The following is a 14,764-nucleotide window of genomic DNA, read 5'->3' as shown; positions in this document are numbered from 1 at the left end:
TTTTCGCGCAACGGAGCTTTGTGAAGCGAAGCTGATTGGTTCTCCGGCGTCTGTCAACATTCCAAACAGTCCGTAGCGGCCGCCATCTTGTCTCTCGGTAGGATCGAGAGACAAGAGGAGGCGAAAGCGAAGGGGCAAATGACCATAAGGGGGAATAGTAGATCCTCGCTGACCCCCTAGGTTTGATGTGGAGGTTTTAAAAGGGCCCCGCGGGGCAAAAAAAAATAATAATAATAATAATCGAACGGCTGAATGGATTTGCACGAAACTTGGTAAAATATTAGGGACTGGTAGCCCGATGTGCCTTTGCTAGGTCTCAATATATGTGCTCCAGTGGATTTTGAGAAATTAACGTTCAAAAAAAGATATATATCTGTAACAGCGCTCCGCTTCGCGTACTTTTCGCGTTACGGAGCTTTGCGAAGCTGATTGGTTCTCCGGCGTCTGTCAACATTCCAAACAGTCCGTAGCGGCCGCCATCTTGTCTCTCGGTAGGATTGAGAGACAAGAGGAGGCCAAAGCGAAGGGGGAAATGACCATAAGGGGGCATAGTAGATCCTTCCTGACCTCTTAGGTTTGATGTACCATTTTGCCAAGTTTGGTGTAATTCCGTTCAGCCATTCAGGCTGTAGACGTATGTAAATGTCCTATGGAAAATTGCATGGGGAAAACACATTTGAAAGTGTTGAAATTTAGAACCAATTAAAATGTTACTTTGGTTTTGTATTTGTGTGTGATGAAAGTTAATTGGTTATGTATATATGTCAAATGAGAGGAAACCACAGCCATTTTGTGATACTACTGTCTGAGGTACATTTGTGAGGAATTTTTGGTGGTGAATTTCTGGTGTTTGATTTACACAGTACTAACACTTCTGCTACTTTTAAAAAGGTGAGTTGTTAATTTGTAAGGGGAACTATGTTGTACACTTGAAGATAATTTGAAAAATGTTTTCTGTTATTTATTTGCAGTCCTTCTGTTATACTAAATACTTGATGAAGTTAGTTTTATATTATGTATTACTAAAAACGATAAATGAAAGTGATTATTTTTTTCTGCAATTTACAGCAAGCAATTTCAAAATAAAATGGCTCACAATGAAGAGACCGTGGCAATTTCTTTTGAATTGTCCACTACATTGATTGAAATTGAGAGCACCAATAATGAAATATTGTCACAAGGAGGACATGACTTGTATGATTCCATTAGATTGATTGAAATGGACAGCACCAAGAATGAAATATTGTCACAAGGAGATGACTTGAATGATTCCACTACATTGATTGAAATTGAGAGCACCAATAATGAAATATTGTCACAAGGAGGAGATGGCTTGTATGATTCCATTAGATTGATTGAAATGGACAGCACCAATAATGAAATATTGTCACAAGGAGGAGATGACTTGAATGATTCCACTACATTGATTGAAATTGAGAGCACCAATAATGAAATATTGTCACGAGGAGATGACTTGAATGATTCCACTACATTGATTGAAATGGACAGCACCAATAATGAAATATTGTCAGAAGGAGGAGATGACTTGAATGATTTTTTTGATCAATCTCTTGATGGCGAATTTATCGAGTGTTTGGAGACCATAGAGTTACAAGAATCATCATTGCAGACTTTTAATGAGGAGATTCCAGATGAGATGATTGAAGAGGAAATTACTGATGAGGACATGTTACTAGTTGTTTCAAATTTAGAAAATTCTGAAGAATAAATTTATATTTAGAAATCAAAAATTGTTTGAGACATTATTTATTTTTATTTTTAATTTATGAGGTTGTAGCGAAGTGATTGTAGTATAAAATGAGACTTATAGTATAGAGTGCAACATTTTTATGTTACATGGTAAGTTTACTCATATTTACTTCCCTTCTGCCACTATATTATCTCCAATGTGTATTTGACATGTCTTCTTCATCTCCGGCCTCCTTTCTCTCACTGTGTGTCTCCGATGCATCTTATCGCTGGTATTTTGTGTAATTACAGAAGAGAGTAAAATAAAATAGTTCGGAACGTGAAAAGGGGGCAAAGTAGAGTACTCCTCACCCCCTAGGCCTTTTTAGGCGGTCCCAAAAGGATCAGTTTCTGCTTTCCTGAGAGATTATGGTATGAGTTCCATATACCACAATAACTTGCATTACAACATGCAAGATATCTATCTCCTATTACCAACTTTTGGAGATATTCGCGCTAAGCGCGAATATCTCCAAAAAGTAACACCTGCCCTGAGCAGTTCTTAGCCATGTTATCCAATGGGAGGTGGATAACATGGCTAAGAGTATTAGCTCGGTAATGCATGAATATCGCTGAGTTTTTAGCGATATTCATGCATTGCGGCCGTTTATTATCGCATTTGCGATAAACCTTGATAATAGTAAGGTTTATCTTCGATAATTTCTGACGATGCTTAGTGGTAAAAAATTGGTTGGTAAGCATCGTTAGCGATAAATATCGCTTAACTTTGGTAATATGCCCCAACGTCTGTTAACGTTCGATTCGAAGGAAATGAGGAAGTGTTGAAAAACATTGTCTGCGCCATCTTGCCTTTTTTGAAATGCCACACTTTTGTCGTGCACGGCAGCCATTTTAGATGTCTTGACCAGACCCACTCTCTGCACGCTGTCGATTCGTAGCATGGCTCCTCACCCTCGCAAGCATCTTCCCCAGGCACTGGTCACCCCCGCTCTCTGTCTTATGCATGGGCAATAAACCTCCCCCCATCTGCGCTGCTCTTCCCTGAGAATCACACTGTGCCCGCCCGACACCTCCCTTTCGCCCTATTCACTACCGCACCCTGTGACACTCCTCTTCCTCTGTGTCCGATTGTCCAGGCTATCAGCTAGCCCTGCAGATGTAGTTTATGGCCCCAGCTGTAAAGAATCACCCCTCTTCAAAGGAGTTATAGTAGATCAAGGCCCACACCCGATGAGATCCGTCACACCACACGTGTTCCTACTATCTGAAAACTATCCTGTATTGTGATTGGGGAGGGGACCGAGCCTGAAGCGGAAGATTCCAGGAATGACTCTTTGTACATCAAAGTTTTTACAATTATGTGTCACATAAAAAATATATAGCACTCCAACAAAGTAGTAGGAATATAAAACTTTAATAACATATAAATATATACAACAAAACAAAAACAGTAAAAACATTTAAACAACGAAGAGACCGTGGCAATTTCTTTTGAATTATCCAATAGATTTATTGAAATTGACAGCACCAATAATGAAATATTCTTGTCAGTAGCGGTCTGTTGTGCGAATAGTTCCAAGGCAGCAGAACGCGCTGAAATCTGGATGTCACGAAGGTGATGTCTAGCAAGTTGCCGCCCAGCAAATAACGGCGTGGGGCGCCGCGGGGGTGAGTGAGTCCAGTAGGCACCACAGCTATTCTTACCGGCATTGCAGAATTACTGCTGGGGACAATGCCTGTGCTGGAGCAGGGTCACAGCAGAAACAAAAAGGATTCTGTTGAAGATGTTGTTGGTTTTCAATTTGAAAACAGTTCTGGTGTCAACTGCTATGCTAATGTAGTGGTTAATGTTTTGTTTTCTCTAGAAAATGTAAAAGAGGGGGAGGCAGTCCAAAGTTCCGTTAAAAGGGCAAAGGAAAGGATCGGTGGTTTGAACTATCAGTCAAAAAGGGGAGGGGGTGCAACAATTTTTCCTACCGGGTCACACTGTGCTTTCACCGGAAGTGAGGTCTGCAGGATTCTAGTAATTCAAAGTGAGGCTGGCGCCGACGTCCCGCGGATACAGTTTCGTCACTCCACGGGTGATCATGGCAGTCATTCCCCATCGGGGGTCGGAGACTCCCGCGGCTCCTCTAGAATCTTCAAGGTCGTGGAGGACTACGGTGGTGGAGTCAACCAGTGACCGGGCCATTTCTTTATGCTGGGCCCGCTCTTGCCAGGTCGACCGCCATTTTGAGAGTTCGGTAGCTACTGGCGATCGCGGGGTAAAATGAGCGGACGGGCTCCACCCTGCCGGGCGAGACGTTGCAGCATGGCCACAGTGGAAGAACTCTTTTCCGGGCGCCTGGACCGCTGAGGGTGCAGCTGGGAAGCCTCCACTGGGGAGGCGGGAGAGGCCTGTTCGCACCGTCTCTCCCTCCCAGTGCACCCCACGGCGTCTCGCTTGAGATTTGTTATGGCCGGACCAGGCGATGAGGACGAGGGGGGGGGGTCGGAGGCATGTGCAAGACATCCCCCCCCAGGGTTGTTGCAGCAATTATACAAGAAAGAAGAAGTGTCCCGTCCGTCTTCGGGCCGGGCTTCCGGTAGATGTCGGCCGGACGCCCCTGGCTCTGGCCCCATGAACGGGTTTCTTGGTTTATCGGCTGCAGCCGGATTCCGTCGGCCTCGGCCCCCCGACCGTTGGTGGCCGGACCGGAAGAGCATGTGGCGGGACTACCTGCAACTCTCAAGGGCCACCGCGGCCGGACTGGGAGAGAGAGGGGAGGGTCGAGGAGACATTCCCCCCCCCTGCAACTGTTCAGCGTTGTAAAGGCAATCCCCTGGCCGGGTCCCGTTGGTCTCGGCCTCTCCTCCGGCTACACCCTACGTTAGGATCTCCTGGCCGAGGCGTGGCAGCAGGACCTGCCTTATATGGGCTGCTCCCGGCTGGGCGTAGCCGGAACCCTGCCCCACCTTGGAAGTTTCCAGAGTGGGGGCGGATGTTCTACTGACTTGCATTTTCCCTAGTCTATCGATTTTTTTGGCGTGGCAGGCGGTGGGACAGCGAGGGGTGATTTGGTTTCTCTTACTGTTTTTCTGGTCTCTCACCACTGGCATATTTTAACGTTTTCTTGTTTCTAGGACATTAATAGGTTTTATCATTACGTTATGTTATCGTTTCTTTGTTCGTTGTTTAATAAAAGTTCATGTTCATCAGTGGCCTACTGATTTTCGTTTTCCTATTCTTTTCTTTCCAGGTTGTTTCATGCTAAAGTTTCTGTTAACAGGATACAGTGATCACTTCGTTATTATTGCATATGTCCTTTTCACTAGGGGTGCTCTCTGGTCGGGCCAGATGACGTATGTCTAGTAAATGGTCCGGGTGAAACAGGTGCATCAATCAGTGGGGAGTAGATAGGCATGACAGATTACAACGGGGGAGAAAGGTCCGCATTACGTACCCTTTCACTACTTGCAAAGATTTTCCTACGTTTATTTGCAAACAGGGAATACCTCCAAAAAGAACTAATTCCCAAACAGTCAATGTTCGGACAATCAATCAATCAATGAGGAATGAAATAGGTACGACGTGTTAAAGGCTTGCGTTACCTACCCTTCACTATCTGCAAAGGGAGAGAGAATATTCCTATTCTTCCTCGTTTGCAGGTAGAGAAGATCCTTAAGAGAATTAACATCGAACAATTCAATGCTCGATTGAAACAATCAACAAGGGGTACTGTGAACACAAATGAACGCCGCTTATGTACATACGCATTGCTATTTTCAACAGGTTGTTCCTAATGTTTCTATTTTAGCGAGGTCAAAAAGAGATCCCATTAGTGGCCTACTGATTTTGCTCGATTCCTTTTGTTTTTTTACACGATTTTTCGCTATCTGCAAAGACTAAACAGAGTATTGCGACTCTGTGCTTGTTTGTAAATAGAGAATGAACCAAAGAGAACAATCAATCAAATGGAGAGAGAAGCAGGCACGACGGATTACAAAGGGGGCAAAGGGCTGCGTTAACTACCCTTCACTATCTGCAAAGAGAGAGTACTCCTAATAGAAATGAGGGGTGGGGGGCAGCATTCAAAGCAGATCAGTGTGCATAAACACGAAAATGTTTTTACTTACCTCGTACTTGACATTCGACAGCTTATGATATTTGCTATTAAAAAACCATTGAAATTCACTGAAAAAACCATAGGTTATAGACCATATATAGTTAGGAATTAGCATTTACAAAACCTTGAAAATTCACTGAAAAAACCATAGGTTATAGACCATATATAGTTAGGAATTAGCATTTAAAAAACCTTATTTTACTCACACAAAACCATTGAAATTCCATATATAGTTAGTTGCACTAACTATATATTGCGCACCCGCAATCCACTGCTGATCATGTCACATATTACATCATTCATGACATGGTCAGTGACATCACTGATGACATCACTGATGACATCTCAAATGACATCACTGATGACATCACTGATGACATCTCATTTGACATCATTCTTGTGCTAATACGATAAACCTCTTCAGACTCTAATATAACCTTAGATACACTCAGTGTATACAGACACTCACACACTGCCACTCATCCATGGAGTTACTCACACACCCAGTCAGTCATGCAAAGAAACAATCTCACCTCCATTTCTTCAACTATACAGTTAAACACACCTTACTTATTGAAACATATACTAACACATATTTACTCTCTTATACAATCCCTGATACAAGTTCACAATGATCGATACAACCACTCACTCATTCAGTGGCTCTCATGCACAGTTATTTATATATGCCAACTCTCACATGTACTGTGTTTTACATATGTACTTACTATGACATGTAGCATTGAGATATCCATTCACTCATCAATACACTCATGCACACAGTCAACTGCCCATGTAGCTGTTTCCACATGCACTCTTGAACTCATACACCTAGTGAATAAACTGCTCACACATCTATGCATAGAGTCTCACACCTTCCAGCCACCCCCACACAAACTCAATCTCCCATAGAAATACTTGGGCAACCAATTAATAACACATATAGCCTCTCGTATAGCTAATGATCAACACATGCAGCAGTTTACAGAACAACAGACATAATGATGCACAAATTAAGACAGTTTAGTCACTAACCCATGCATTCAGTGAGACACATTTAATCACTCACTCATACAGTCAGTCATGCACCTACTAAATCCTTCATCCAGACACTTATACATCCACTCAAGACATATTTTAACTTTACAGAAAAATACAGTCACTGGATGTTGTCATCAGTGATGTCATCAGTGATGTCATTTGAGATGTCATCAGTGATGTCATCAGTGATGTCACTGACCATGTCATGAATGATGTAATATGTGACATGATCAGCAGTGGATTGCGGGTGCGCAATATATAGTTAGTGCAACTAACTATATATGGAATTTCAATGGTTTTGTGTGAGTAAAATAAGGTTTTTTAAATGCTAATTCCTAACTATATATGGTCTATAACCTATGGTTTTTTCAGTGAATTTTCAAGGTTTTGTAAATGCTAATTCCTAACTATATATGGTCTATAACCTATGGTTTTTTCAGTGAATATATATATATATAAAACATTTCTATGGCAAAATGAAACCCCTCATTTTGTTCCTTTTCAAATTAAATATATTAAGTGTTACCACTTTATTCCAATCAAGATGACTTCAGGGGTGCCATACTTTTGTCATAAGTAAGACTGTTAGCGTTCTAGTTGTTCTTTAGAACACTCTGGGACATTCTGTCATTGGGCTATAGTTGGGCTACATCTGGCTGATATTTGGGCTACATTTGGGCTCTTTTGTCTCTGGTGGCCATCTTGGGAGACTGCATATCAGAATTTTTTTAATGAAATATAAGAGGATTTGAGAAGTCACTCAAAATGTGCCCTAAATTTTCTTTCTTCAGCACTAATCATAATTTCTATGGCAAAATGAACCCCCTGATTTTGTTCCTTTGCAAATTAAATGTTTTAAGTGTTAACACTTTATTCCAATCAAGATGACTTCAGGTGTGCCATACTTTTGTCATAAGTAAGACTGTTAGCGCTCTAGTTGTTCTTTAGAACACTCTGGGACATTCTGTCATTGGGCCATAGTTGGGCTACATTAAGCTGATATTTGGGCTACATTTGTTTTTTTTTGTCTCTGGTGGCCATCTTTGGGCTACATTGGGCTACATTGGGCTACATTTGGGCTCTAACATATATATAGCCCAATGTAGCCCAATATATATTTTTTCAAAGTTAATTTTCTCAGCAACTACTGAACAGATTTACACCATTCAAAGAAAAGCATAATCTGCGAGCCGGACTCTACCTTTCTACCAAATTTCTTATAAATCCATTCAGCTGTTCGAGCTGTAGCCATGTCTAAACGTCCTATGGAAAATAACATGGGGAAAACACGTTTTGGGACCCCCCTTTTATCTCAGCCCCCACTTAATGAATCCCCCCAAACTTTCAGGGAAGGAGCGGAGCGGAGCAGGCCATCTTCTTTGAGAAATTCGCAAAGATTTGTCCACCGGCGCCAAAGTTATTCTCAATAGAATGTTGCGGATTTCCTATGGAAACTAGGTCCTAACTACTGTCATTGGGCTATAGTTGGGCTACATCTGGCTGATATTTGGGCTACATTTGGGCTCTTTTGTCTCTGGTGGCCATCTTGGGAGACTGCATATCAGAATGTTTTTTAATGAAATATAAGAGGATTTGAGAAGTCACTCAAAATGTGCCCTAATTTTTCTTTCTTCAGCACTAATCATAATTTCTATGGCAAAATGAACCCCCTCATTTTGTTCCTTTGCAAATTAAATGTTTTAAGTGTTAACACTTTATTCCAATCAAGATGACTTCAGGTGTGCCATACTTTTGTCATAAGTAAGACTGTTAGCGCTCTAGTTGTTCTTTAGAACACTCTGGGACATTCTGTTATTGGGCTATAGTTGGGCTACATCTGGCTGATATTTGGGCTACATTTGTTTTTTTTGTCTCTGGTGGCCATCTTTGGGCTACATTGGGCTACATTGGGCTACATTGGGCTACATTTGGGCTCTAACATATATATAGCCCAATGTAGCCCAATATATATTTTTTCAAAGTTAATTTTTTCAGCAACTACTGAACAGATTTACACCATTCAAAGAAAAGCGTAATCTGCGAGCCGGACTCTACCTTTCTGCCAAATTTCTTATAAATCCATTCAGCCGTTCGAGCTGTAGCCGTGTCTAAACGTCCTATGGAAAATAACATGGGGAAAACATGTTTTGGGACCCCCCTTTTATCTCAGCCCCCACTTGACGAATCCCCCCCAAACTTTCAGGGAAGGAGCGGAACGGAGCAGGCCATCTTCTTTGAGAAATTCGCAAAGATTCGTCCACCGGCGCAAAAGTTATTCTCAATAGAATGTTGCGGATTTCCTATGGAAACTAGGTCCTAACTATAACTACCTACTGGCGACCGCCAGTAGGTAATATATATATATATATATATATATATATATATATATATATATATATATATATATATATATATATATATATATATATATATATATATATATATATATATATATATTTATTGTTTATGAGATCTCCCCCAATTCAACATTAAACCATCCGGCACTCAAAGGTAGGTTGAAAGAAGTCCTTTTTATTTAATAAAAAATGACAATTACATCGACGCGTTTCGAGAATCACGCTCCCTTGCTCACGGTGTTTCACCATTATTTTCACCTGGTTAAAATACACTTCACAGGGATAGTAAAAACAAAGAATGGACTCAGTGTTTAACACATAAACCACAATTGACTGGAATATGGTGGCCATCTTTTAACGTGCTCCTAGTCAGTAATCACTTGAACATTTTACCTTATCACAATGGTTCCTATTACGGCTTCTATACAAAAATATATTTTGCATTTTGCTATCTTTTTCATTTTCATTATGTATATTACTAGGGAATATCAATTCCTCTAAAAACATATTAAAAAATTCAGCATGGATTACCATATGTAAACGATATATAATTAAACTGCAAGTGCATTTGAAAGAGTTCTCACTTGAAGTCTTTCCTTCGATGGTGGATGGCAAGTGCCTTTTTCAGTAATTTATCTATCCTTGCAAGAGGATAAGAAAGTGCTAATACTACATTCCTACAAAAATAAAGAAAAATCAATTCAAAATTCAGTACAGAACATATATATATATATATAGTCACTGAAAAAAACATAAGTTTCAGGATTTTATAGTTAGAAAGTATCATTAAAAAACCCTCAAATTCACTGAAAAAAACACCGGTGTCAGGGACGTTATAGTTAGTTGGACATTTCACTGGCACAAAACCAGAGAAATTCAGCTGTTATAGATAGCTCAGCTAACTATAACTAGCATCCCCACAAAACACTGCTGATAACATCACATATCACATCACTCATGACATGGTCAGTGACATCACTCATGACATCTCAAATGACATCACTGATGACATCATCCAGTGACTGAGTTTATCAAAAAAGTTGAAATATGTTTTACATATATATATATATATGCCAAGGTGTATTAAAGAATGAGTGACTGAATAGATGATTTACTAGGTGCATGACTGACTGGTTTTTTTTTCAATGAATTTCTAAGGTTTTTAAATGCTAATTTCTAACTATAACAGCCCTGAAACCTATGGTTTTTTTTCAGTGAACTTCAAAGGTTTTTTAAATGCTAATTTCTGAATATAATGTCCCTGAAACCTATGTTTTTTTCAGTGAATTTCAAAGGTTTTATAAATGCTAATTTCTAACTATAACGTCCCTGAAACCTATGTTTTTTCAGTGAATTTCAAAGGTTTTTAAATGCTAATTTCTAACTATAAGGTCGCTGAAACCTATGTTTTTTTCAGTGAATTTCAAAGGTTTAATTAAATGCTAATTTCTAACTATAACGTCCCTGAAACATATGGATTTTTTTTAATTTCTAAGGTTTTTTAAATGCTAATTTCTATTTATGCGAACATAGGTAAGGCATGTGCAGAAAGAGGAAGAAAGGTGCAGCAAGAAGCAAGAGAAGTGCAGAAAGAAGCAACAGATATGAAGAAAGAGGCAAGAGAGGCGCTGAAAGAAGCAAGAGTGGCTTGCACACCATTAGTACTAATTCAACACCCACATTTAGCACTAAATAGGAGGTGACCATTCAAGGTTTGCAAAGGGCCTTCCATCACGCTATAATACTTGTTGCTGCATTTTTGCTAACGTTTGAGCCGTTTGGCCTAGAAACAAGGTTTTTTTTGTTCAAATCTGCAGATTATGCAGCAGATGATGGATTAAGTGTCAAATGCGGAAAACGTATAATAGTTAGAAAGTTGAAGCAGCCAAATAGTCGCATAATTCCAATGGCCCTGCTCATACCTCTGACTTGGTTCAGAAGTGCTGCTCAGTGGTTCCTTCTTTTTTTTGTCTCATTGAGTTTATAGTTTTTCTTCTCTCCTGGGGCACTGTTTTTAACACTGTGTTAACAAATGTATGAATCATTATGAGTCCACTGTGATTAAATTACACTGTACACTAAGTACAACACGTCTTTTTTATTCTTTTTTGGTAACTATTGTTTCTTTTTATGTATATGAAACTATCCACTGGGACCACTGTTTCTATGTACTGTTTGATACCCAGGTCCCAGTGACTGCATTTGGGTTTACCCTTCTAGGTAATTTTCCCTGATTTTCCAGCCAGAGTGAACAACTCCCTTCAAGTCGTTATGGCAGTGTTTCCAGTTCTAGACTTTCAAGCAATAAACTGATGCATCCTGAGCTTTGTAGTTTTATCTGTGAATTATTTTCCATATTTCACAGTGCTCTGCTAAATATGGACTTTCAGCCCACTCTATTTTGTACAATAACTGCACTCAAATATGTATATTTATTCACAAAATTAACAAATAGTAGTGACTTACAGCCAAAAAACACGGAAATTCATCAGTTAATGGTTGATCGACAAATCATATGTTGTGCAACAGCCATACAAAATGTAAGTCAAACACCAAATGTAATGCTCATGAGCGAATCATTGCTACGGCAGATGCAATTACCAATGACACAAACATTGTTAAAGGTGATCAGACGTATCACATTAGCACTAAAATATCAATTAGATGACTAAATATATTGTATTATTTATCAGTTTGACTATGTTGTAATTTAATGATGTTAGGTTTTGAGGTGTTATAATTTGTATAAATTCTGCAAGATCATAAGCTTTGCCTTTGGTTTGTGAGTTACAGTTTTTAGGGCTGTTGTGTAAGTTATGATTTGCAAAGCTAACTTTGTGAAATTGAAGGGGCGTATTTACAAGCCCCTTGTGCCTCCAGTACATTACTTTTTCCCCATATTAAAAGTGACGCAACAGTGGTGCAAGAGACTTGTGAATAAGCCCCTCAGTGTTTTTTCTGCTTCAATTTGCAACCCTACAGTGTTTTTACTGTGATTTGTGAGTGAATTTCAGAGATTTTATTTAAAGTATGCTAGGGTCATATAACCAAATCTAACCATAAAGTGACCCTATTTATGTTTTTTACTTTGAAACTCTATTTATTTACAATATACTACATCCAATTTCTAAACAAGAATCCCCTTCCAGGAGTTTGCTGGAGGCTGGACACTGTGCTCATCCCTCATGATCAAGCCTCACTTTGCTCAGCTTTAGACATGAGCACTGGGAAATAGGTGCAGGGCCGAGCTGTTGGCTAAGTCTGGTTCCCATCCCTCCTATGGGTGGATAACATATGCTTCACATGGCCGAAGGCCATGCACCACAGTTAACGCTGACCACAGGGCCTGGCTTTGCTCCTAACCATCCATAAACACAGGGCCCACTGTCTTTAATTTTTATTATGTTTTAAGATTATATTTTGTGGTCACAAACTTTTGCACCTGGTTTGCAAACACTAAGGGGCCGATTATGATGGCGGACGGACCTGAGTCCGTCCGCCACCATAGAGTAGGAGGGACCGTCTGCAGGGGCAGCGGCGGTCCCTCCGTGCAAATTAGGATGTGACCGCCACCCTGGCGGTCACATCCTGTATTTTTATCATTGCGGCGGGTGCTGCTTGAAGCAGCACCCGCCGCAATGATAAACATGTAAGTTGTGCATTTGCATGCACAAAGCGGCAGGCACCTCGCGGTGCCTGCCGCTTTGTGCAGGCAAATGCAGGGGGGTACCATAGGTAACCCCCATGTGCACCCCTAACCCCCCCCTTCACCCCTGGGTGCCCGCAACGGGCCCCCAAACACAAATCTGTATGCCTTTACACGGCGGAAATGCCGCCGTGTAAAGGCATATTTCTGCAGACATCCTAATATGGCTGGCGGTGTCTGATAGACACCGCCAGCCATGTTAATGCTTTTCCGCCGCGGGCGGAATCCGCCCGCGGCGGAAAAGCGGAGGACAGATAGTAAGACCCACCACCCATCCTAATATGGCGGTGGGTCTTTAAAGGCTCCGCAGCGGATTTTCCGCATCCTCCGGGCCGGCGGTGGCTTCCGCCGGCCTGGTGGATGCGGGAAATCCGCAATCGAAATAGGCCCCTAAATTGGGTCTCCAAAACGTTTTGTTCCTGGTAGGTGCATTTGACCGTCCTGCCCTCTGTGAGCCTGCGGACTGGGGATGTCCAATGCGCTCTTATACAGTTTTTAATTGATTTGCAGGATGCACAGATTGAGTCCTGCGTTCTGCAATGCCTGAAGTGACAAACTTTCTCTGCTGCAGCCAACCAATCAGAGACTTTGGGTCCAAAGACTCGGCTATGGGTCCACAGACATGAAACAGACAAAAGGAGAAATATCCTTTGTCCTATCAGATGTGCAAATGGTCTGTGAACTCAGGTACACACACCATCTGCAGACTAATGATACAGACAACTATAATGTATCCCTTTCAATCCTACCTGACACACCTTTCTCATGCTAATTTCCCAAAAATACTGAATGCATTTACACAAAACTAATCAAAAGCAACCATGTTAGTAAAATTCTAGTTTTATACCAAATTTCTGTAATTCTGTTGTACAGGGTTTGGTACAAAGTCTGCCCATAGGTCAAACCCTGCAGACAATCCCTGCTGTGTATGGCCAAAGTCTGGCTGCCAGTGAAAATTTGGGTGAGGGGCATGTCAGGGATTGGCTCTTCGTGGAGACTTTGAAGCACATCCTGACTAATGGCAGATGGTCTGGACTAATTCCTTGTGTGTCAGGAGTTGGCGACTGACAGAGGATTGGACACAGGTTGAGGCTTTGGTACATAGCTATGCGGTCAAAAAACTTGCCAGTTCCCTCGTGGGAGAGCACTGCCCTGGTCTCAGAAGAAAATACACCAAGGGCCAGATGTACAACCGTTTTTTGCGGTTGTAAACAGGAAATTGGCACACTTGCGACCGCAAAATCGGTCTGCACTTTGTACAAACCTTATTTTAGAAGTCGGTAGCCTATAACCAACTTGCAAAATAAGGTTTGCGACTTGCTATTAGGACGGGGCGTGCCAAGGGCGTCCCTTCCTAATGGCGAGTCATACTTCAAAGTACAATTGTTTTGCAGCACAAAAAGATGGTATGCCCCTCACAAAAAGGAAAGGGTTCCCAGGGGACCCCTTTCCCTTTGTGACTGGTAGCGAAAATGTTTTTTTAGAGCAGGCACTGATCCCAGGGAACACAACTTACTCTTAAAAAACGAAACAGAAACGTTTCATTTTTCTTTTTTAAATGCATCCCATTTTCCTTTAACCATGATAAAATGCCTTTGACTAAAAAAGTGCTGGGATTATAAGGGCTGATACTTATACAAGCTACTCAATTTGAGTTTACCTTATGCTCTGCTGGAGCTAACCTCTAACAGTGCTTGATGTGACCAATACACTATACAATGTCTACTACCCGAACTCTCTTTGGGGCAGCTGAGACTTTGAACTAGTCTAATAATGTTTCACTGACTAATAACTTTGAGAACTCTCTTCTTTATAATGCACACTTTAGGCATATGCTTAATAGA

Source organism: Lissotriton helveticus, chromosome 8, assembly GCF_964261635.1.
Source record: "Lissotriton helveticus chromosome 8, aLisHel1.1, whole genome shotgun sequence".
In the NCBI taxonomy this organism is placed as follows: Eukaryota; Metazoa; Chordata; class Amphibia; order Caudata; family Salamandridae; genus Lissotriton; species Lissotriton helveticus.
The sequence above is the reverse complement of the archived record's forward strand: the minus strand, read 5'-3'. Positions refer to the sequence as shown.